The 25123-nt window shown below is 40.7% G+C and overlaps 1 protein-coding gene across 2 annotated transcripts in view; it reads right to left on the minus strand.

Moving 5' to 3' along the window:
* Positions 1-25123, minus strand: part of LOC136886300 (uncharacterized) — a 697376-nt gene that overhangs the window by 659924 nt on the left and 12329 nt on the right. For both annotated transcript variants that reach the window (XM_067159035.2, XM_068231038.1), the window contains exon 2: positions 7482-8022. The gene's annotated coding sequence lies outside the window, so the exon portion shown is untranslated. The remainder of the gene's footprint in view (positions 1-7481; positions 8023-25123) is intronic.

A 25123-nucleotide genomic window follows, 5' to 3' on the forward strand; every position in this document is an offset into this window, starting at 1 on the left:
TAAACGCAATGGTTCGGAAAGAATCTCCAGTTGCAAGAAATCTGAAACAAAAATAGACCAGAAATTGTAATTTAACCCGAAATTATAATTGCGTACCTATAAAAAATTAAATTACTCTTTCTTATAACATACATCCATGGCATGATATATAAAAATAACCTAATCTGTCAACAATCTTCCACAGAAGCCTATACTAGTAGTTCCGCATCAAAACTGTACAGCGAATTTCGGGTGCCCAATTTCGACCTGTACCGCGTCACAGACAGACAGACAGACAGACAGACAGACATACAGATAAATTTCTCTAAAATTCCAGATTTATGCATTGAAATGGCCCCAAATATGAGAAAAGGGCAGACTAGTCAAATTTTGTCAGTCTCACTGATGTTCGTCCAATATGACGACCTTTTCTTGTTACTTACATCACAAAATATAATTTTTTGTCAATATCGTCAACAGTCTGGAACGCGATTGTCTTTTATTTGCAGAGCCGCACAAATGTAAAGGACGCTGGGAATCCCTCAGGGCTCAATACCGGAAACATACACGCAGCGCAAAAGCCACAGCTGGACAGGAAGCTAACTCACCATCCAAATGGAAATACGGGGAACTGGTGGAGTTTCTACGTCCTTATTTAAGGGACAAAAAAAGACTAACATCCATCATAAGGGACGATGGTGAACATGAATTTCACCCAGCTGAAGAGGACGAGAGTACTAATCAGTTATCACAGGTGAATGAGGAGCTTGATCACTCTTCAAAAGCAACATCTATAGCTAGTAGCAGCCCATCTACTTCACAATGTAAAACTCCAGTAACGTTCACTCAAAGTAATAAAAAACAACGAACACAGCAGACTGCAACTAGTGTGCTGATGAAACATGTTCTGGAAACAGAAAAAAGAAAAGAAAGGGAAAACGCTGAGATAGACCACCTTTTTTCATCTATGAAGGGTATCTTCCGGAAACTTTCCAAATTCGATCAATTGGTAGCTAAGCAGCAAATATTCAAAATTATAACAGATATTGAAGCACAAAGATGTCAACCACAACCTTTCTCTCAGTATAGCCAACAGCAACTTCAGCGTCCTCCTTATTACCATCCCTCTTCAAGAACTCCTTCGGAGTACACATTTCCTACACCATCACCCATTTCACCTCAGGGAAAGCTCACTTCACCATCGATGTCATAATCTCCCAATCCACAATTCATACCAGCGGGCTACCCACAAAATCAAAACCAAAATTTTGCCCGTTCGGATTATCTGTTGGGCAACCGCCCGCCTAAGGGGAACTTATCCGTTTTATAGCAGCATTTCAAGAGAATCAGAGAAAATAGGCTACATTTTTCAATAGACACTTTACTTCTTTTACCGTACTGTATTTTTCTGTAATTTGTTCATTAATATTCTTAATATTTGCAATGGCGCTTACCTGAATTTATCCCCAACCATCCCTGTACAAGAAACAAAAATTTGGTTAACTTACCTGAAACATACAGCAAGTTTTTCAGCCGGCGTGATGCATTCTCGGAACGAAGTATTCATCTGTTGAATATCTGCTTCAATGAACCCCAACAATCGCATAAAATCATAATGCGACTTACGGAAGTACTGGTAGAATTTTTATTCATCGTTAACTAACTCTGGAAATAAGGTGAAAAATTCTCCTTCTCCTTTTCGCTTTGTCAACATTTGATGCACCCAGAACCTCTGACTGGGCCTATTCTCCTCTTCTTCGTCCAAAATCAAGGCAATTTTAATTAATGATTCGATTGAAAAGGGCGTTTTAATTTTTGGCACTGCTGTTTACTAGCGGACCTACTGGGATAGACTGAACAGAACAGAGAGACCGAGCGTGGATCGGCTCGACCGCGGAACGTATAGTGTGAATCGACCTGGATCGATCCACGCCCGGATCATGACTTGCTCAGAACGGCTCGGCACATCTAGTGTGAACCGGGCTTAAGTCGAGTCGAGCTTATCAACAATTTCACAGAAAGCTCTTCGAATCACGGAGGTGAAGCGTGATGTCAACTATTACGAATCGGGACAGGTGAATATCTACAAGACGATCCGAGTGTCATTAAGTGACGAGAAATGTGGGAGGACAAATGCGGGCCTATTAAAATATCTAAGTAATAGACACCAAGGTAGGTAGACTAACTGAGAGCGGTATACTTGAGTACCTTCAAGTACCGCTGGACTAAACCGGGATCGAAACCGACAACTTGGGCTAAGAAACCCCAGAGTATACTCCAGTTGATGTCGTACAACCGTTAAATAACATTTATTTCATCTCCCTGGTTGGACATTTTAACATTGGCATTACAAAGTGCAGTGACTTGCTAATCAAAGTCGTGAAGTTTTTCAGATTTTGAAGTACCTACCATTTCAGATCATAAATTGGATGATACTCAACAAAATCTAGCAATCCATTTAAGATTTAAGAATGCATTATCTCCTATACTATGTCTTATAATTCCGTAAGGTTTACAAGTCACATTTAGAGGTTTTGCAACATCATTACATACATACATACATACATACATACATACATTACTGAAATCTTTCCTTGATTTCTTCTTGGACTATACAATGATTTGTTTCACTGTGTTCCTCTAATCTACGTACAGTTCCTTATCTGCATCAGTTCTTGTTTGAAGTCATTCCTGACACGCATTCTTTTTAATTTTACAAGATGTTCACATTTTTCTATCTTCTCACACGCAGTTGTTCCTAGACATTCCCTTTCTGTGTATAGTGCAGCATCCCAGGATGCCGCCCACTCTTTTTCTATATCCTGAACCTGTCGACTGTATTCTTTGGACATTTCCACTTATAGTCATGCACTTTTCTCTAATTTCCTCGTCCTGGAGATTTTCTACCCTTTTCCGTCTTTAGAAAGACTTAACTTCCTTTATCATAGGCCTAGTGATAGTTTCTACAGATCAGATTGTGGTGAATATCATCAAAACATTTCCTAAATAATCATATACAGTACTCCTAAAAAACTTTCTGAATCCACAGTCAGTTATGATAGAGTTTATGATACCGGGTGAGTCAGCCGCTCCTAACGTTCCTGCTTTTAGGCATCCCAACGGACGTCAGTGGGGTGATGGTCGATTTCATTTGCCATTTACCAAGCTACAGTTGCCTTTAAAGCACTCACTGCGTCATCACTGCATGATATTTGCAAATACATGTGTGCGACACAATAAATCAAACTGTCATACGGTTATGTAAAATGTACGTACCAGTTATCTTTCGATTGGTTATGAAATCATTGCTAAAAGCTATGGCATACCGATAGAAAACTTGTGTGAGTTTGTGAAGCGGGACGTAGTTTTACAACAAGTAAGCTTTCTGATAAAATGGAAGCAACAGGCACCGTGGTGTAGTGGACTATCCACAGACGTGTTGACGCATGTTGCGTTGGTAGGTGGGTTCGAATCCCACGAGCGATAAATATTTTTATTCACATTTTGAACTTTGAGGATCAAATAAGAGGCCATTCGTGCCACATTCGACCAATAGCATGCATGCTGAATGTGTAGTAGCCTGACGCTTGGTGTAGCCTGGCAGTCCTGGTCACTTCTTCGCTATGTATTCAGCAGATGAGTATGTTGACATGCTTCTCATTAACGGTGAAGCAAGACAGAGCGCACAGGAAGCACAGCGCCTGTACCAGGAAATACTTCCACACAGACAACAACCAAACGCAAATACGTTTAGGAGGGTGGAGCGACGTTTGCGTATAACTTCCTCACTTTCCCGAACAGGTCCTGTTCGAAAGGCACCAGTTACATCTTGTGAAACTGCTGAGGTAGTTTTGGACACGCCGGGCTGAGTGGCTCAGACGGTTGAAGCACAGGCCTTCTGACCCTAACTTGGCAGGTTCCATCCTGGCTCACTCCGGTGGTATTTGAAGGTGCTCAAATACGTCAACCTCGTGTCGGTAGATTTACTGGCATTTAAAAGAACTCCTGAGGGACAAAGTTCCGGCACCTCGGCGTCTCCGAAAACCGTAAAAGAGTAGTTAGTGGGACGTAAAGCAAGTAACATTATTATTATTATTATTATTATTATTATTATTATTAATATTATTATTATTATTATTATTATTAGTTTTGGACACTTTCCGGGAGAATCCTCACACGAGTACCCGGGCAGTAGCACAACAAGCCAACATCAGCCAGGCGTCTGCTGTAAGGATATTGTATTCGGTTTTTTCCGTCCGTATCACCTGCAACTACATCAAGAACACCACGGACGAGATTTCGAAACTCGTGTTGATTTCTGTGCGTGGATACCGACGCAAATGGCAAATAATCCAGCGTTTGTATCTCACATTTTATTTTCGGACGAGGTGCGATTTTATAATATGGACTCTGTGAATCGTCATAATATGCTCTACTGGAGTGTCGAAAATCCCCACTGGGTAAGGCAGGCAGCATTTCAGGCACGACGGGGAGTAAATGTCTGGTGTGGTATACTCGGTGATCACCTAATTGGCCCATAATTTTGAGGACATTTGACAGGAGTCCGGTACCTAGTTTCTTCAAGACCAACTGCCATTACTAGAGGATGTGCCCCTGGGTGAGCGTGTAACCATGTGGTATCAACACGACGGAGCTCCCCCTCACATGCCAGCAGATAGCCTAGAGCGGGGCCAAAATAAATAAATAAATAAATAAATAAATAAATAAATAAATAAATAAATAAATAAATTCTATTTGCTTCTATATCTTCCCCACCAAAGACTTTAATATTACTTATCTAGACTCACAGAGCGCGCTGATGCTAAGCGGTATATTGAACACTTTCGCGCATCGCCATGTTGCGGGCGCTTCAGCTTCGAATGCATGGCTAGCACGTGATATTTCCCGACCCTTGCATGTTTTCGATTTGAATCATGCCTGTAAGTGGATCTGGTTTGGTATTATATTTGACGGAGTGATAATATATTGTCAAATATTTTCAAGGAGTGTGGGAGCTGATACATTACGTTAGTTAAATTGATCGGCAATATTAGGCCTAAAGTTAGGCATTACCTGTGGAATGGAAAGATATTCACGAGGGTGAATTCGTATGCAGCCTTCATTTATACAGACTGCTATCAGAAGGGATCTAGTATTTCTTTTCACATGTGAGTAGGAATTGAATTGTTAAAAAGTAACTTTCATTTACCATAATCGAGAACTAAACAGGTTATAGGGTGGTTGATTCAGAGAACGCATGGGCATGAAATTTAGAATATTTAGGCTTCTTTTTCTTGTTTGCCTTTTTCCAATCCACCGGGGATAATTGTTTAGAACTTAGAAAGCTGTTCTGAAAAAGACTACAAATTTTTAAACAAACTGTGTAGCGGTATTACAAATTTGATACACCTGAAAATGGGAAACCACACCAGGCAAATGCTGGGGCTGTACTTTTAATTAAGGTCACGGGCTCTTCCTTCCCATTCCTAGGCCTTTCCTATCCTGTCGTCGCCATAAGACCTATCTGTGCCGGTGCGATGTACAGCAAATTGTAAAAAAATAAATCTGAAGCCTAAACCACGCAGAGAAACTCAAACTAACCCTAGACATTAATTTAATTTTAAGAAATTCACAATAGAAGACTAGCATCAGTGTAACGAATGTCAGGCAGCATTTACCTAAATCCAAATCACACAAACATGATAATTAAACTTCTACTCATCCAATTACGTTACTTCATATCCAAACCAAACCAAACCCCATGGCACAATAGGCCGAAAGGCGATGGCCTACCAAGCGACCGCTGCTCAGCTTGAAGGCCTGCAGATTACGAGGTGTCATGTGGTCAGCACGACGAGTCCTCTCGGCCGCATGTCACCGTCAGATAGCTCAGCAATTGTAATCACGTATGCTGAGTGGACCTCGAACCAGCACACAGATCCAGGTACAAATCTCTGACCTGGCCGGGGATTGAACCCGGAGCCTCCGGGTAAGAAGTACCCCTGCACCGCAGAGCCGGCATTTCATATTCAGAAAATGAAAAAAAATATGTATCTGATTGTTTTAGAAAGATTTCTGCAGTCGTGTACTTTTTAAACAGTCTGTTCAGATAATCGAGTAAAATTTGCTGTAATGACTTATCTGAGAGGAATCATAAGCTATGTACCTTCCATAGAAAGATTTTATTTCACAGGTTTTCTTTTTGTTGATATTGAAGATTATTTTTATCGGTACAGGAGAGTGTAAATATTTAATTTGTGTTCTCCAGTCTGCTGAGAGACAGGCAATTTTTATCTCACGATGTGTAATCATACTTAAGTCGTAGACCGCTTTTTGAACATGTCTTCATATTTTCAATAAAACTAAATAATTGTTGATCCTAGGTTTCTCAAGAACAGATTACCCCGTGATTCTCGTCCTTCTGGCCTGTTGCCATACGTACAATGTTCAAACACATCAGTTACAAACATGACCCTTATATTAAAGTGAGCGACATGATCATTTTCGAGGTACCGGTAGTGTATTTTTTGTAGTAGTGTATTTTTCAGTCTACTTATTTAGTCTGCTAAATGTTTTTTTTAGGTGCGCCACCTATAGGCTATCCAAAGCATTTGTGTAGATTTTTCAGTTTTTGTACAGAAGTATATTTTAATATTACCACAGTCTTGATATTATGTATATTTATTGAGTGTGTACACGGTAGTCGGTGTAGGCTGTCATTAATTTTATAAGGCGAATGTTTTCATGTGTACGAAATGTAAGTTAAAGCATGAGTTCCGTACGACCTCCGCGTCAAGCTGAGGAGCGCCCGCAACATGGCGGTACGCGCATGGACATGTCTTCCCCAGTCACACGCTTCTGCGCAGCCAGCGGTGTGGGGCCTTGTTCCCCACATTTACCCATCATCTTCTCATATCCTTTAGTTCTATTTCCAATTCACCAGGTGAGTTGGCCGCGCGGTTAGGGGCTTGCATCCGGGAGACAGTGGGTTCAAACCCTACTGCCGGAAGCAATAAAGATGGTTTTCCGTGGTTTCTAATTTTCACACCAGGCAAATGCCAGGGCTGTACCTTGATTAAGGCCACGGCCGCTTCCTTCCCACTCCTAGCCCTTTCCTATCCTATCGTCACCATAAGACCTATCTGTGTCAGTGCGATGTATACCAAATTGTAAAATAAAAATTTAAAAAATCCAATTCTCTTATTGAAATCGCCCGTTAGGATGATCCTAACCTTGCTCATGGCCTTCACTAAGTTCGGGAGAACTAGGATAGCTCTGTAAAGAAACACCACCGCAGCACGGGATATAGATACTTATATTTGAATCCCCAGCGCCATCACAGAAATTCTCACAGAGTGCTCTATTAAGGGGGCTCGTAGAACTATACTTATGTTTCACCAACACAGGAGATGTTATACTTCTAAGACCGTTTGGTCAAATTTGTTAAGACACATTTATGGCATTTGATGCTATATTAAAATGAGAGAATGTGAAGTCCTTACCTGCAACCAAGCATGGAGAAGCTGTCCCGATGGCTCGCTGGTATCCTTGTAAATCCTCTGGTTCTCACCAACATGTATACCACTATTTCTTGCTTCGGCCTCACAATTACTCTAGCACCAAAACTCGTCCTTGGATGAAAGCAACCATCCAAAGAGTAGTATTGTCTCACCCAAGAATTTAAATTGGACTCTTAAAATATAAAAGGGCACAACAGAAAAGGAAAAAAAAAAAGGAACAGCATTCAACGGATCACGAAACGTAAAACTATACTTGAACTATTTAAAAAAAAGGAAATTCCTAATCCCAGTGGAGCAATTGTTTGCTCTTTCTGTGGTTCCTAACAACAAGCGAACCTGTTCTCGTTTCGTTCTTCTAAGAACAGACGTGCACTTTTTCGTAGAAATGTAAAGAAAAAGCTCAGAAAATCATTACTGGCTTCTTATCCACCGTCTTTTCTTCGCTTCACTCTTCTTTAACAGTTGAAGTCTTCCTTAGCAATTCTGCTCTGTCACGCTCAGCGCATGTCATCTTTGTCAGCGTCTGGAAAAAAGAGGAGAGATAATATTTAACCTGATTAAACAGAACTATTCTCATTCTGTCAAATGAAAATAAATACACCTATGTTCATTAGGAAGCATTCATATCTTGCGAAAGCGTCATAGTAATGACCACTTCGCATCAATCGACTAAATATTAATGGCTCTTTGTCCGTTGCGGATCACAATACCGAAGGAAAAAATTTATATTAAACATGTACAAAAGAAGAACAGTCCAAGAATCTGTCCGAACTAATAATTAAACATGTAAACAATACAATTGTATTCATTCAGTCATAATTTGAACTGACAAGTGAAAAAGGCAGACTTTCACAGGGAAGCCAGCAAAAGGCCGATTGACCGCATTAATACTTACAGTTTCGAAATAAATCATGACAATTCTGCGACTCAGCTACAAAGAGTTCCCTACGGCGATTAATTCAAACTATTCATACATTCTGACCATGAAGACATCAAATATGCTGATGACACAGCAATGCTGGCAGAATCGGAAGAGGAGTTGCAGAGGATGCTGGAGGATGCTGTGAGGGTCGGTAAGTATTTTGGAATGCCTATAAATATAGGCAAGACAAAAGTGATGAACACAGGATGTGAAGAAGGGCCTGTGGATATATCGGTAAAAGAAAAAAATAATAGAACAAGCAGCGTCATTCAGATAATTTCGTGTGGCTATTTCTAGCCGAGTGCAGCCCTTGTAAAGCAGACCCTCCAATAAGGGTGGGCGGCATCTGCCATGTGTAGGTAACTGCGTGTTATTGTGGTGGAGAGTAGTTTATGTGTGGTGTGCGAGTTGCAAGGATGTTGGGGACAGCACAAACACCCAGCCCCCGGGCCATTGGAATTAACCAATGAAGGTTAAAATCCCCGACCCGGCCGGGAATCGAACCCAGGACCCACTGAACTGAAGGCAAGTACGCTGACCATTCAGCCAACGAGTCGTCATTCAGATGATGTGGAAGGACAGCTGCGGAGAAATGAGGAGCAGGATGGTTACGGGAAAAATAGTTATTGGAAAAATAATAATAGTAATGTTACTGGCTTTATGTCCCACTAACTCCTTTTACGGTTTTCAGAGACGCCGAGGTGCTGGAATTTAGTCCCGCAAGGGTTTTTTTTTTCGTGCCAGTAAATCTACAGACACGAGTCTGACGTACTTGAGCACCTGCAAATACCACCGGACTGAGCTAGGATCGAACCTACCAAGTTGGGGTCATAAGGTCAGCGCCTCAACCGTCTGAGCCACTCAGTCCGGCGCTTTTGGAAAAGTGAAAAGACTTCTGAACACCAGTCAACTTAAGAAAGAGTTCTGCCGAATGGTTTGTTTGAAGTGTATTGATGTATGGAATCGAAACATGGATATTTATGAAAAAAATATGTACAGTATATTGAGGCTTTTGAAATGTGAATTACGAGAAGGAGGGAAGTGAAATGGACAGACAGAGTGAAAAATGAAGAAATACTGAGGAGGATAGGACAGGAAAAGAACCTAATAACATCATGAAGAGGAAACGATCGTGACTTGGACACCTCCTGAGGTAGAATTGTTTCGAAAGAAGAGTGACGAAGGAAAAATTCATGGGAAGGGAGGAAGACCACAATACGGAATGCTGACGATACATCATGGGAGGAACATATCAACAGATGAAGGAAGCAACATAGGACAGAGACTTTGAAGATGTCCAGCTGATGTTTGTTCTAGGACAGATCTAAACAAAAAAAAACAAAAAAAAAAAAACCAATCTGTCCGTCGCTTGCATAGTACGAAAACCAACAGGAAAAAATGTAAAACCACTTTCGTCGGGACTTACATCAGTAAGTAGGATATCACTTCTGAAAAAATGTTCTGCTTCAGCATAATATTTTTCGACTTGAGGTATATGACAGTTTTCCTTTGGATTTAATAAATAGGACACTTTGTTTGGGCCTTGTGGTTTTCCGGACTTTCAGCCTTTTGGACATTCTTATTCTTGAATATCTTCTCACAGATATTATGACCTCCAACTCTCTTGGTCTTCTCTTTCAATTAACTACAATTAATATATCTCTTAGCCAGTTCTTCTGGCCTCTGTCGAGACAAACATGTCTTAAGACTAGAAGTTCTAAGAAGCTGTAAATGTTCGTGCAGATAGTCCCTAACTCGAAAAGGTACAGGGAAACTAATACCTGCTGACCGAAACTTTCCACGGGGGTCCCGAAAAGACAGGGAGGGGAAGGGGGTCCGAAAACATGAAACTGGGGAAGAAATATTTTCCATAGTAGCAATGAGTTGGCACTTTGCACCCATTGGGTCCCTCTTAAGAAAATCTGCATACGTGTTGTTTAATAATGTTATTAATGTTTATTGGCTTTACGTCCCACTACCTACATTTTTACGGTTTTCGGAGACGTCCAAGTGCTGGAATTTAGTCCCGCAGGATTTCTTTTACGTGTCAGTAAATCTACGGACACGAGACTGAGGTAACTGAGCACCTTCAAGGACCACAGGACTAAGCCAGGTTCGAACCTGCCAAGTTGGGGTCAGAAGGCCAGCGCCTCAACCGTTCGAGCCACTCAGCCCGGCCACGTGTTGTTTACGAAGAATACCGGACAATTAATGTAATTATTACGTTTGTTCACGGATATCTTATGGAGAGGCTGGGTTCGTAACTTAGTTGGCTAGGTGCGTTCGCCTTTCTGTCGCAGTCTTATGTGCCATCTGAGATTGCATTAAAATGCAAGAGAATCGTGGCAGAAAATTTAGTGGCGTGTCCAAGTATAATTTCTAGCACTAAATTCTTGCACTTAAGCATCTTTAGAATCCATAGTATTTGGCGTCTTACCAAGGTGTTCGCGGTTTAAATCCCGCTCAATTGATGTGAAATTTTGGAAATGGGAAGTCACGTTCCTACGGTTCCAATTGCTCGTAAAATCTGGAAGTCCCGTGGTTATGACCATGATATCAACAATCACGTTTAACTAAATGCTTCCTTGCTTGCTTTCTCGCTTGTTTGCTTGCTTGCTTGCTTGCTTGCTTGCTTGCTTGCTTGAGGTCCACACTCAGCCTGCGTGATTAGAATTGAGGAGCTGTCTGACGGTGAGATAGCGACCCCGGTCTAGAAAGCCAAGAATAACGGCCGAGAGGATTCGTCGTGCTGACCACACGACACCTCGTAATCTGCAGGCCTTCGGGCTGAGCAGCGGTCGCTTGGTAGGCCAAGGCCCTTCAAGGGCTGTAGTGCCATGGGGTTTGGTTTGTTTTTTTTTTTTTTGTTTTTTTTTTTTTTTTTTTGGTTTGCTTGCTTGCTTGCTCGCGTTTTGCTTTTCACAATCTCCTAATCTAGTAGATTCGATCTTAATGATGCAGTCGGTTAGTCAGTGATCTTCAGTTCCCAAGATTGCAAATTCTATCTCGGCTGAGCTCGGTGGTATTTAAGGGGGAAGAACATCTTTCGCTAGCTTAAATGTAGTAAAATATGTTCACACTTGAAATACTACCTAAAATAAAATTTTGAACGCTTACTATAAATTGATTAACGTTTATGAAATTATGTTCAAACTTTTAAACGGACTAGAAATTACATGTAATATTTTATCAAGTTTCAATAAATGAGCTTTTCCACTATGAATATCACCAATAGTCACGCATTTCCTTTTCTGAAACGATTTAAATACAAACCAAAGACATACTTCAGGATCTCTCCACTACTCTGAGGAGTCTAGTGTCAGACCTAAGACGAAACGCTGGTTAATAGAGCAAACTCCTGAAAAGCCATACATCTAATTTTTGATCTCATTTTTGATATGATCTATTGGTGGAAAAATATCTAACTGCCTCCATGGGAATTTAGAATTTCCATTCGGAATTGCTAGGCGGGCATTAATTCCATTGTGGAGTTTTATCTCCCGTATGCAGTTATCAGAGTGTGCCTCTTAAATAGGCTCCTGATAAGTTCACCTGCATACACCCCAGCGTCAGTGGGTGGGGTCTGACACATCCCACTCTGAGGAGTCTAGTGTCAGACGAAACGCTGGTTAATAGAGCAAACGCCTGAAAAGCCATACATCTAATTTTTGATCTGATTTTTGATATGCTCTACTGGTGGAAAAATATCTAATTCCCTCTATGGGAATCTAGAATTTCCAAAAAAAAAATGTTTTTAACAGTTACCTTTCATATTACGGTAACTTTTTGGCACTGCTAATAATTTTGTTTAAATGTGAAATAACTGTGTCAAAGAAAAGACCCTAAACAAGTTGTTTATATACATAGGTTATTTCTTAGTGGTGGAAACTATTTTCTGGATTCATAACCTACGCACAAGGTTATAGGTTTCACAGGCTTTTGATGAATCACCAGCGTTGTGTACAACGTTTTCCCAGCGATACGGGGGCCTATGGATACTGTCGGTACTGTTTAATCTCTGGATGGTAAGAAGATAGCGATCGATTACCTGAAGAACTTCCACAACTGTAAGGAAGCGAATTGCACGCAGTGGCTCCGGATTAGGTCGAAGTCGTAGGGATACTCTTATGCATAACACGCCCATCATTCTGCATGACAATCCCAGGGTGCAAGCAACAGGAGCGATGTCTGATTCGTTCAAACGCTGGAGCTGGGAAGTGCTCTTCCACCCTACTCTACGGATTTTGTCCCTGTGACTTCAATCTAAACCCTAAGAAGAAGGAATCCTACGTGGGATTTGCTTCAGAACAGCTGAAGGCATTCTGCAGGCAATCGATCGCTCTTTTCGCACCATTCGGAGATTAACAGTGCCCAAGTCTTCTGCATCGCTGGAACGCTGGTGGATTCATCGAAAGTCTTGTATGTATGCAACGATTCTAGAAAATAAATAGTTGCCACTCATAAAAAGTCAACCTAGGTAAATAAAATCCACTACTATGTATATAAAATATCATACAAATAGTCCCTACTGATTTTGAATTATGATAAAAAGCTGGAGAAAAAGCAAACTGAAGTTGGGGAAAATGAGCAACAAACGTGCGACAAATCGGCCGTAGCAGGTGGCGTACATGGACATTTATAACTGTTAAGTTCTTCATTCTGTCGACACTAATTTAAAATGAAATTTAGAAAATACCTGCAAAAGAAAACATAAGCCTAACAGATTATACCTTTTTCAGGTATTTTCTACATTTTATTTATTCATAAATTAGTTACGGCAAACTGAAGAACCTAACAGATATAAATTAACAAAGTCGAAACTGAAAATAAGTTTCTTTCTTTCTTTCTTTCTTTCTTTCTTTCTTTCTTAATCCGTTTATCCTCCAGGATTGGTTTTTCCATCGGACTCAGGAAGGTATCTCACCTCTACGCCTCAAGGGCAGTGTCCTGGAGCGTGAGACTGAGTCGGGGGATACAACTGGAAGGAGGACCAGTACCTCGTTCAAGCGGCCCCACCTGCTGGGCTGAACAGGGGTTTTGTTGGGAGATGGGACGATTGGAAGGGACAGGCAATGAAGAGGGAAGGAAGCGGCCTTGGCCGTAAGTTAGGTGCGATTCAGTCATTTACCTGGAGAAGTGGGAAACTATTTCGAGGATGGCTGAGATGGGAATCGAACCCCCCTCCCCTCCTCTACTCAGCTGATCTCCCGAAGCTGAGTGGACTCCGTTCCAGCCCTTGTACCATTTTTGAAATTTCGTGGCACAGCCGGCAATCAATCGAACCGTACCACCGAGGGTGGCAGATAATCACACTACTACACCACGCATGGCTTCCACTACAATGAAAAATAAATGAACATTTATAAACACCCTTTGAAGTAGTGGAATATTCACCATATTAAAAAGGAAAGTAGCTTCTTTAAAGAAAAAATTAAGTTGAAAAATTCAATTTGTTGATTCATAAAAGTGTCTTTCCACACCACAGTCGCTGGACTCCAGACGATTAAACAACTCCTGCAAGGCAAAAATGGGAAACCCGAGCATTAGCAGATTATCAGGACCGATAGTAGCTGATAGGACGCAAAAAGATAGCATTTTTTAACTCTCAGAATGAACGTTTAAACGTACAAAAAAGACTGAAGAAAAAACCACGTCACCGAGTGTTACTTCGTAACATTAACTAGATTAACACGCTTCTCCTAGGTGGAACGATCCACGGCCATGAGACAAAGCAAAGCAGAGCAGACGGACTTCTCGAGCTGCATCTGGGTATGTTCCGATTGATTTCTTCAGCAAGCAATTTCACGGTATGCAGAGCTCGAGATTTCCCACGAGATAGAGGTGAATGTTTCTAGAGGAACAAATAGTTGATATCAGTCTCCAGACAGTGGAATTTGGAAACACGTCTTTTAAGATATGACAGTTTATTTCAGTTCAGCTGTGAAATTCTGACAAAGATAAATAAGTATAATACCTTTTTCGCACACGCTGACTACTACAACAATAGAATAGGATATCAGAAAGTATTTACGGATGCGCAGCTTACAAATCGAGTAATATAATAGTTCACAGTCCAACGTCACTGTTTAAAAAAGAGAGAGTTCCTTCAATGGTGCAGGAAGCGTAGCAGTAAGCTTGCATTCCGGAGATGGTGGTTACGTTCGCAGCTCTGTGAATGACTGTCTGTGCTTTCCTATTTTTATAGCAGACAGATGTCAGCACTGTACCTTAACTGAATGAATAAATCACATACTACATAACATACAGTCTTTACCATTTATTAAATTATGTCCAATTTTTAAAAGGCCTAAAAATCAAGTGCTACCGGCCGCTGGCGCGCGCGGTTTCCGGCACTTCTTGCAGTTGCTGAGAGCTGAGCTCCGAGATATTAGGGTGTTTAATGAAGCTACTGCGTACTGTATGTCGTATTGTATAGTGTTTTATTGTGATTGTGTATAGTGCTGCAATGTGTGTGAAATATTCGTTACGTGAACGTGTATATCTGCAGAATACTTACATTAAGTGCAGAAAATCGTGCGTTAGGACAAGACAAAAGTTTCGAGCGAAATTTTCAGGGAGACCCATTCCTATCAATCGGACAATAAACCAACTGGCCAAGAGATTCAAACGTACAAGTTCAGTAAACAATAAAACTAGACGTAAAGATCGTTATCTCTTTACTGAAGCGTGTTTGGTACGAGGATCTCATAAGTAAAAATCTGTGGTCCCCTCGTATCCCAAATTTAACGGCATGTGATTTTCATTTGTGGGGAATGTTAAAAAATGTAGATTATGGAAACAACCCTCACACACTAGATCAACTTAAATACAATATACGAGCTGCAATTGCATCCATCAGTGCTGAAGAACTTGGTAGAGTAACCGAAAACTTCATTAGGAGATGCCCATTATGCTTGGCGGCGCATAGGGAACATTTTCAGCATAAACTGTAAATCTGTAAATATGGTGAGTAAAATGCATGATAAATGCATGATAATGCATAATAATGATTTAGAACATAAACTATAAATATGGTGTGTAAAATGCATGACAAATACATGATAATGCATAATAATGATTTAGAACATAAACTATAAACATGGTGAATAAAATGCATGATAATGATTTTGAGCACCGTATTCTGCCGTACATACGCACGCGCGTTAGCCGGCAACTGAACCGTTACTAGCGGCAAAGGTCGAGCGAGAAAGTCCTTGCCAAGCATAAATAAAGACCTTGTATTTTATCAAATTTAAATATTATTTTTCGGATAAATGGGGTTTGCATTATAAGTACTACAATACATTGAACATTCTCGTGATTGTTGTACAATACTGTATATTTGCTCCTCTACAATGATTTAGTCTATCGTAACTTAGTAACTAAAGAAGTACGCGAATGTTTTATTTAGCATGGGTGCTTTGAAGTTTCTACGTAACAGCGTCTCAGTGTATTATGGAGCGTTCTGACGAGAAGTACACTGAAAGCGAGCAGTTAAGGGTCAGCTTGGCAACAACGTGCAACTAGAGGCTCAGACACGTGTAATTACTAACACATAATCAGTTACACTGACCGACAAAATTAATGGATCACTTGAATTTTCAAAGGAAAAAACCATGTTTAACTGCGAAATATTTTTCATTGTTTATTTTGGTTATTTTCATTTAAAAATGATCTAAGAAATGTTATCTGTCTCTTATTGCTACCCTTAGTTATTTACATACTAAGATCGCAGAATAACTCCCACGGGACAAAATTCCGGCACCTCCATGTCCATGAAAATCGTGAAAGTAAATAGTGAACATGAAACTAATAAAATAATCATTTCCATTTTAGTTAATATATTTTTACTTACTTCATAGAATTCTGCTAGTGTTCCCTTTCAGTTACATTTTGTCCCTATAGTTTGTATCTTCCATCTTCTTTGGACCATCTTAAACAACCTCCAGTCATTACATGAATGAACATTTTGCCTAATAGCACCTTATCCCTTTGCCACCTACTTGTTTCTTCATCGCGACCAACCAACAATCCTCATTTCGATGTTTCGATTGGAGGTAATATGCTATTCTCAGAATTTCACCTCCTGCGTTTTCTATGATCTGTGCTAAGAAATGATACCACCAGTTTTAGTTCTAACCAATTCTTAACCATCCGTTTCACGATATCTGCCCGAGTACCTTACGGCCGCTCTTATTATAGCCACCACATCGCCGGCAAGAGGGAAACACAGGAAATCCTCAAGAATCCCGCGAGAAGCCCTTGAAACTGCAGGTCAGCAGCAAAATAGGTCGCTATCTAACCGACATCGTTTTCTTTTATACTCACCACGTCTATTTGATCTCCAGCCGACATGAAAGCGAGCGGAAGCTCTTTAAAACAAGGACATACCCACCCTCCAACCATGCAGATCTACCGTCTAGGTGATGTAGATTGATCTTTTCAAACCATGCGTTATTGTAAAATATATTTTCTCCTTCACAATAGCATTAGTGTATGCTAGTGTCTAAAGCATTATGCCCGTGTTTTAGTTCTTCTCGGTACTTTTAACTTTTACGTAACTGTGTCTCAGTCTATTATGGAGTGTTTTGACAAGAAATATGCTGAAGTGCAACTGGAAGTCCAGGCACACGATATGGCATGTTAGTGTGTTAAGAGTTCCGCTATAACTCAAAGGCTTCCGGCTGGGGACCCAATGGACAAGACTAAAGTCACTACGACCATAATTGCGCCAAGCTCCTACTTTTCATCTTTCCTATCCGATCGTCCTTCTTTAGCTCTAATTATTCTTCTCTGCCCCCAACGAAGTTAGACTTGCGAGGCTAAGGGAGTATATCTACCTTCGTTTATTTAGCTCCTACCTTCGAGCACCTGACATATTTCTTCCTTTTTAAAATGCGTTACAAAATATAGTTTCTTCATGTAAGGATGTTTGATGTATCACACTCAACAATCTCGGATAATTAACTGGTGTGATGTCCCTCTAGGGCAGTGGTCCCCAACTTGGGGGGGCGCGCCCCCCTAGGAGGGCGTGAAGTGATTTTAACTCGAATATTACAATTTTGTGTAATAAACATTTTTCGAATCTCTCCAAGTGATTGTCGCGCCAAGTCAATCGTTCAAAAGCACTGGTAATTGCCAACTGTCGGCACAAACCTCTGCGGAGCCGCGAGGTTGGAGGTGAAATAAGGAATTTGCTGTGTTGTGAGGAGCAAAATGAAGCATGAGAGCAGGTGCGGGAACAAGAGCACTCAACGCACGTTTAATTGCACACTTTGTGGACCTACTTGCGTGAAAGTAAACTATGACCATACGCGACATGTTTCAACTCATCGACGATGTAGTAGTTGCTTTCATTTTCCAGTATTATTGTTCCATATTGTACAAAGTTTTTCTCATAAACAAAATATGTTACATGAAGGAGGTAATCGTATAAATGTCGGTATTATATCAAATTGATCTAGTAGCGAGAACAACAGGAGATAAGGCAATAATAGTAGGCTAAATTATAATCAACTTATTTAATATAACATGTTAGGCTTTCACGGTAGCGTGAAATTCTATGAATAGTGCCCGAACCTTTTCTTGAGCCCTAGTTCCCATTCAGCACTATGGAGCTCAGGGCTCAAGAAAAGTTTCGCGTACTATAGGCCTACTGGTCTTTTGGGCTACAACTAATTAATGTTTAACCACAGCAATTAATGAAACAGTAACATTTTCTCACCAAAGATCTTAACTGGCAATAAGTTACTACAGTCAGGAGTCAACATTAACTCTGAAGAACAAAGAAAATCAGAGTTTCAGAAGCAACAAATGTAGTGGAAGTTCCTCCTTCCCTCGCACACTGCGGCATATAGACTCGTTTAGTGTTATAGCTCGTCCTTGAATGCTCTGTTCCCACCCCTACAGTCAAATTGGCGATAGTTGTATAGTACAACTGTCCTGTCAGAGATGGCGCAGTAATGGCCATAACAACACATCGCCGAGAGACCATCAGTGGCCAGGCCCTTCGACTGTTGATTCTGTGCCTCGTATACTTTCGCAGTGGACGTGTCTGTCAAGTTGTTTATTGTGAGTGTTGTGTATGCTTCGCTGTAACAGTGCGACTGTGTGAATTGCGTCATTTAATATTGTGACTTAAAAAAAAAATGAAAACGATGTCCAAGAAAAGACTGTACAATGATGACTACATTAAATATGGTTTCACAGTCGTAGAACGGAACGGAATACAACAGCCCCAATGCGTAATCTGCCACTGTGTTCTGAGTAACGATGTGATGAGGCCCGTGTGTTGGAGAGGCATTTAAACACGAATCATTCAGGCTTAAAAGACAAACCCACACAATTTTTTGCAACTAAACTAAACTCACTAAAAAGTATGAAATTAGATTCATCGGGTACTTTTAACCAAGAAAATGAGAAAGCAGTGGAAGCATCATATGAACTAGCTCTTCTGATTGCCAAAGACAAAACAAGCACACACAATTGGGGAAACATTAGTAAAGCCGTGTATGTTATTAGCTGTAGGCCTAAATATAGTTTTGGGTGAAGGGAGTCGGCAGAAATTGTCTAAAATTTCACTTTCCGATAACACAGTGTAGTGCAAACTTCAAGAACTGTCAGAAGACATTAAAATGCAAATTTTGGAGAAGGTGAACGCATCTCCAGTGTTTTCAATTCACTGTGATGAAACGACCGATGTGGCCCATTGTTGTCAACTGATTGTATATTGTCGATTTGTCGACAGTGGAATTTTAAGAGAATAAATGTTATTCTCCCAATGTTTGAAAAAAAACTTCGAAAGCTTGTGATGTGTTTTCTGCCATCGATAGTTTTTTCCAAGAACATGGACTTTCCTGGGAAAATGTAGTGGGATGTACGGATGGTGCACCTGCTATGATCGGGTCACGTTCTGGGTTTCTCAAATTGGCCAAAGATAAAAATACAAACATCATGGGAACCCACTGTATAATTCACAGGCAGGCTTTGGCGGCCAAAACCTTGCCCCAAGATTGTAATTACACTCAAAGTCGCTATAAGAATTGTGAACTCTGTGAAGACAAGTTCTTTACAGACAAGATTGTTTGAAGACCTTTGTGTTGACCTTCAAGCCGATCACAAAACTCTCCTTTTCCACACAGAGGATCGCTGGCTATCAAAAGGGAACATGCTGGCTCGGCTATTCGAATTAAAGTCTGAAGTTGAAATTTTTCTTCTTGGTGAAGGTAAGAACGATCTGTATGAAGTGTTTACTGATGCCAATTTTATCGTCTCATTGGCATATCTTTGCGACTTTTTTGAAGCTTTGAACAGTTTGAACTTAAAGCTCCAAGGCAAAAACTCCAATATAATGCATGCTTATGATGCCATCAGAGCTTTCCTGGAAAAAATACAGTTATGGAAACGCCGGCTTCAGTTGAACAACTTCTCATCCTTTCACCACCTTAATGAAATTTTTCCGGAAAATGAACGTGATCGTAATAAAGGTGCAAATTCAGTCACATTTGGATTCCCTGGCACAAGAATTCAATTCCTACTTTCCTGACATCTCGTCAGATGAATGGTCCTGGATGTTAACAAGAAATCCGTTTGCCATTGACAATTGAAACACTGCCAGAACAACTTCAAGAAGAAGCCATAGATTTGAAGTGTGATTCAAAGCTAAAAGATGATTACAAAATATTAGGACTGGGCGACTTTTGGTAAACTGTCTTGCAGCGTATCCTGAAATAGCTAAAGTAGCATTGCATGTCATTGTCCCATTTTCAACGACATATTTATGCGAGTCAGGATTTTTAACGCTGAATATCATAAAAACAAAGCAGCGCTGTCGGCTTGATCTTGCAAGTGATCTCCGCTGTGCTATGTCAAATATCAAACCAAACATACCGAATCTTACCAAGAAGAAACAGTGTCAACCCTCTCACTGACATTTGTTGACTAATTGAAGGATTTATTGTAAAAGTCTGTTCTTTGTATTGTGCTGAAATTAAGTTAGTATGTCATAGATATAAAGCGCGTACTTCATATTATTTTTTTATAAATCATTGAATAACTGAATAATTCATTATGTAGTGTCGTTAGGTTAGGTCTATATCCTCCACGTCAGTATATCGGAGAGGTTATAGAAGCGACGGAGGTGAGAGGGGTCGGGGGGCGCAATGACCACCCGTATCTGAAAAGGGGGGCGTCAGCTGGCAAAGGTTGGGAACCACTGCTTTAGGGGCTGCCTGGCCGAGGCGGTAAAGGCGTACTCGGTTCGCCCGGAAGGACGTGGGTTCGAATCCCCGTCAGGAAGTCGTAAAATTTAAGAAACGAGATTTCCACTTCCGGAGGTGCACATGGCCCTGAGGTTCACTCAGCCTACACCAAAAATTAGTACCAGGTTAATTCCTGGAGGCAAAGGCGGTCAGGCGTAAAGTTAACCACTCTACCCCATCACGTGCCGAGGTTAACAATGGTGGAAGCCTTTACCTTCCACTCCTCCAAGGGCCTTCATGGCCTGTACGGAGGTGGCTTTGCTTTGCTTTGATGTCCCTCTGATGACCTGATGCATGCGGTGCTTGTATTGTATCGTTTGCAGAATGGAAAAGCTAAAGGAGCCAAGTGCCAAAGAGTTACTTCCGAGACATTCAACAAAAAGTGTTCACTTAATAAAATAAATATGTTTTTCTTGAAAAACAAGCTGTAGTACCGGCTCTGCTTGGGTACTATTTCGAACATGTAATAATAGGATGTGTATTAGCTGTTTGAAATGAATTTTTGTAGATTTCTTTATTGTGACGTTGACTGATAATTTACAAACTCTTTGGTAGATGTATAATTATTGTTATGTATGTCTTTTAAGTTTGATGTTATATAGTTTCGCGTTAAACTTTGTCCTTGTGGCAGCCCAGATTGTCTGGGAAGTAGCCGATACTATATATATGCTGTTGTTGTTTGAGCCATCAGTCCACAGACTGGTTTGATGCAGCTCTCCATGCCACCCTGTCCCGTGCTAAACTTTTTATTTCTACAAAGCTGACACATCTTACATCTGCTCTAATCCGCTTGTCATATTCATACCTTGGTCTGCTCCTACCCGTCTTACCACCTAGTTATCGTCCATGTTTCACTTCCATACAATGCCTTCAATGTCTTCAAAAACTTTTTTAATTCCTATATCAACGTTCGAAGCGAGCTATATATATTCCTTTATTCAGAAAACTGACCGTCAACGGGTTTGCCGTAAGACACAGCATTGTAAGATTGTTATGTTTTCGAAGAATATAAATGATCCCTTAAAATAAGCATGGACCCACGCACAGCCGAAACTAAGTAATTATTGTACGCATTTACGCGTCACGCTACAGATGTGTACACGATTACAACCGTCGTTAGGACTGTCACAAACGAGCTTGACGACCCCAAAAAGTGTGGATTCAACACTAATATCGGTCATTTTGGACATTTCCCTTTTCACCCCTTCTCAACTTCCATGGTGATGGTGGCAAAAACTTGGACTTAAACGGTATCCAGAAAGTCGAAATTCATCTGAGCGACCCCGTGAACTATGGATTATCACATGTCACCTCCTCCCTTACAAATGCTAAGCGTGCCTTAACCCCACATTATTCTTTTTACAGATAGTAAATAATATGTGTACCAAGTTTATTTCAGTGCTATGCTGGAACATCCACACATACATCCATAATCTCGGTCATTCTGGACATTTTCCTTTTCACCCGTTCTTACCCTCCATGCAGATGGGGGCAGAAGTTTGACTTTCCTGTGAGTCGCTGTTCATCTGAGAGATACCGAAAACTATGGATTCGATACTATCGGTCGTTTTCGATTACTTTTACATGTCATCCCGTCCCCACACATTGCTGGTAAGTTGTATGTTTACCAAGTTTGGTTGAGAGCTATGGTGGAACATCCAAAAGTAGATCCATCATCTCTGTCATTTTGGCTATTTCCTTTTCATCCCTTCTCACCCCCATGCCAATGGGGTTGAACTTTTGCTTAAACGGCAATCCAGAGTGTCACTATTGATCTCAACTACACCGAAAACTATGAATTCTACTCGAAAATTGGTCGTTTTCGAGTATTTTTAAATGGCACCCCCTCCTGATCCCACCCCTAGGGGTGTCTTACGCCCACTGTAATTCTTTTTAGGTAGTAAGTCACACTGGGCCGGCCCCACGGTGAAGGGGTAGCGTGCCAGCCTGCCACTTAACCGGAGGCCCCAGGTTCGATTCCCGGCCAGGTCAGGGATTTTTACCTGGATATGAGAGCTGGTTCGAGGTTCACTCAGCCTACGCGATTACAGATGAGGAGCTATCTGACGGTGAGATGGCGGCTCCGGTCTAGAAAGGCAAGAATAACGGCCGAGAGGATTCGTCGTGCTGACCACACGACACCTCAATCTGCAGGCCTTCGGACTGAGCAGCGGTCGCTTGGTAGGCCAAGGTCCTTCGGAGCTGTTGCGCCATGGTTTGGGTTTTTTTTTTATTTTTTTTTTTTTTAGTAAGTCACATTATGTGTACCAAGTTTGGTTGAAAGCTATGCCGGAACATACACATGCAATCGCGGACATTTTGGACATTTTCTTGTTCACCACTCTTCGCCTCATCCGGAGCGTCACTATTCACCACAGGGATCCAGACAACGATGGATGGATTCATCAATATTGAGCGTTTTCTGTTATTTTTATTTTTCACCTCCTTTCCAACCCCGCCCTTAGGGATGATGGGGTTGTATTACTCCACATTAATTTTTCTTTCTAAATATTAAGTTTGGTTGACAGCTATGCTGGCACATACACGCATCCATAATCTCGGTCATTCTGGACATGTTTTCACCCCCTGTTAACCCTCCTTCCGACTAGGGCTCAACTTTGACTTAAATGGCATCCAGAGTGTCAACAGTTCATCTCAGGGACCCCGAAAACTATGGATGAACGTCCAAATAATTTGGGCAGCTGATTAAATTAACCAATAATAAATACCCCGTTAAACAGAAATAAAAATAAAGAAATCGTGAATTATATCTTGGAACTTGAAGAGAAGAGTGATGAGAATGATAGGAAATTTGGAATTTGTAAAACTTAAGTGATGTAGATTGTGAAAAAGCCTAACAGGAGTCATTTTCAGATAAGCAATAAGAAAATGAAACAGCTGAATCATTTCAAGTATTTAGGATGTGTACTCTCTCACATGGTAACATACTAAGAATCAAGGTGTTACAAATAATAATAATAATAATAATAATAATAATAATAATAATAATAATAATAATAATAATAATAATAATAATAATAATAATAATACTGGTTATGTGAACGAAACTGGTCCACGAAATGTCAGGATATTATTTGTCCCAAATGGAAGATAACAATTGCTTTTACTCAAATAAAGTCTACAATCTCAGGTATATTCAAAAATAATACGACATATTTTATTTGTACTTTACTACCTTACAACCATTTTTTCTGCTTCGTCGCAGCGCTTCTGTAAGTGTTTTGTTTATCTAACACTGTCGTGTGTGATTTCTTTGCTCACTGAAGATGTTTGAATTAATTAGGTGTTGTTTTCTTCATGTTGCTCATTCGTTTTGTGCACTAACTCATTCATTATTATTGGTCCAGGGACCATGCTATTTTTCTGTTTTACCGGGCGAGTTGGCCGTGCGGTTAGGACTGCGCAGCTGTGAGCTCGCATCCGGAAGATAGTGGGTTCGAACCCCACTGTCGGCAGCCCTGAAGATGGTTTTTCATGGTTTCCCCATTTTCACACCAGGCAAATGCTGGGGCTGTACCTTAGTTAAGGCAACGGCCGCTTCTTTCCCATTCCTAGGCCTTTCCTGTCCCATCGTCGCCATAAGACTTCTCTGTGTCGGTGCGACGTAAAGCAACTGGAAAAAAAATTGCTGTTTGAACTGCCCGCGCTAGTCGTCTGGACAAATATAATGAAAATTCACAGACATAGCACTCCAATTCGTTGATGCCAGCCCTGGACCTCAAGAAAGAAACAAAAGACGGCGCGAGCAGCGGAATGCAACATAATGGAGTCCTGTCTACAGCCCTTAAGTACGTATACATACTTCTCTAGTAACGACGGTGTTTGTTAAATTACCTCAGATTTTAGACTTTATTTGAGTAAAAGCAATTATTATCTTCCATTTGGGACAAATATTAAAGTGACATTTCGTGGATCAGATTCGTTCACATAACCAATAATAATAATAATAATAATAATAATAATAATAATAATAATAATAATAATAATAATAATAAATATCGAATGCCTCAGATAACGTCTGCAGGCATTTTGATTTGACGTCATCTAGGCTGTCTGTGCGTCGATTTCGACGTTCCGTTTTACTTCACCAGATGTCAGATAAAGAATCTCTGGTGGGCGACCTATGGCGTTTAAATAATTAATGTTGCTAGGTTAACACCAAGTGTATCACCAGAGACATCGTACGGTATGCAGTGTCGGTTAGACTTCTTTCAACCCTTAAAAAATCCGACTAGGCGACTACTCCTGGCGGGATTGAACCCGTGACCTTGGGATCCGGAGACCGATTAACACAGACCCAGTAAAGTTAACGCAGTGAGCTCTCAGGTCTGATCAATGGTAGACTATTGTCTAATGAAGTCAGCTCTCGGACGAAACTATCTTTACACACAGTAGGTTTATTTACATTCTGATTTATGCTT

The sequence above is a fragment of the Anabrus simplex genome, chromosome 1 (assembly GCF_040414725.1).
Source record: "Anabrus simplex isolate iqAnaSimp1 chromosome 1, ASM4041472v1, whole genome shotgun sequence".
NCBI lineage: Eukaryota > Metazoa > Arthropoda > Insecta > Orthoptera > Tettigoniidae > Anabrus > Anabrus simplex.